Source organism: Schistocerca cancellata, chromosome 9 (assembly GCF_023864275.1).
Source record: "Schistocerca cancellata isolate TAMUIC-IGC-003103 chromosome 9, iqSchCanc2.1, whole genome shotgun sequence".
In the NCBI taxonomy this organism is placed as follows: Eukaryota; Metazoa; Arthropoda; class Insecta; order Orthoptera; family Acrididae; genus Schistocerca; species Schistocerca cancellata.
In genome coordinates, this window is record NC_064634.1 from 436,140,528 (window position 1) to 436,141,655 (window position 1,128).

Consider the following 1,128-nt stretch of genomic DNA (forward strand, 5'->3'; position numbering starts at 1 on the left):
CGCAGGAAGGGGTGCCAGCATCGTAGGCGCCGTCGGCGGAGTCGTGGGCTGTGGCGGCGGAAGCCGCGAAACACCCAGTTCTGCCGGTAAAGAAGCAGCCATAGAAAACCGACGACGGCACAAACGGATCTGATTCCGGTGTCGCTTGACAGTGCCAGAGGGACCACTAATTACAAACAAGGCGCGGCCAAGCTGGTGAAGAATGCGCCCCTGTTCCCAGTGCTGCCTGCCAGACAAAACACGATAGAGAACCGAATCGTGTGGCGCCAAGCCAGAATGACGCGAAGTAGCGAAAGCGTGCAGCGGCGGGTGCAACAGCTGCAATAGCGACCGATGTGTGAAGCCATATAGCAGCTCCGCTGGGGAACGGGCGCCGCGCAGCTGAAAGTGATATGAAGCAAGGAAATTCCATAGCACAGGCTCACAAGAGTGCATGGCACACAACTTGTTCATCTGCGACTCAAACGTATGAACAAAGTGTTCAGCCTCGGCGTTCGACTGGGGGTGGAACGGGGATGAGGTCAGATGGCGAATGCCAAGAGCAGCACAGAAGGAATGGCTTCAAATGGCTCTGAGCACTATGGGACTTAACATCTGTGGTCATCAGTCCCCTAGAACTTAGAACTACTTAAACCTAACTAACCCAAGGACATCACACACATCCATGGCCGAGGCAGGATTCGAACCTGCGACCATAGCAGTCTCGCGGTTCCGGACTGAGCGCCTGGAACCGCTAGACCACCGCAGCACAGAACGGTTCTAACTCGGAGCCGTCAGAGACAACGACTTCAGGAAGGCCCTCAATGAAAAAACTAGACGTCAAGGTCCGAATAGTACTGGTAGATGTAGTAGAAGACATAGGTACAACAAAAGGAAAGTTGCTGTAAGCATCAATGACTATCAACCAGCGGGTGTCCCAGAAAGGACCCGCAAAATCAATACGAACGCGCTCCCAAGGTGCAGTAGGAGTCGGCTACGCAAAGAAGCGTTGGCGGGGAGCAGATTGGTGCTCCGCGCAAGAGTGACAATTATCAAGCAAATTCTCAATTTGGTTACCAATAATGACCAACGCGCAGTGACGACGCGCTAATTGCTTCGTCCGCACTATACCCCAATGACCAAAGTGCA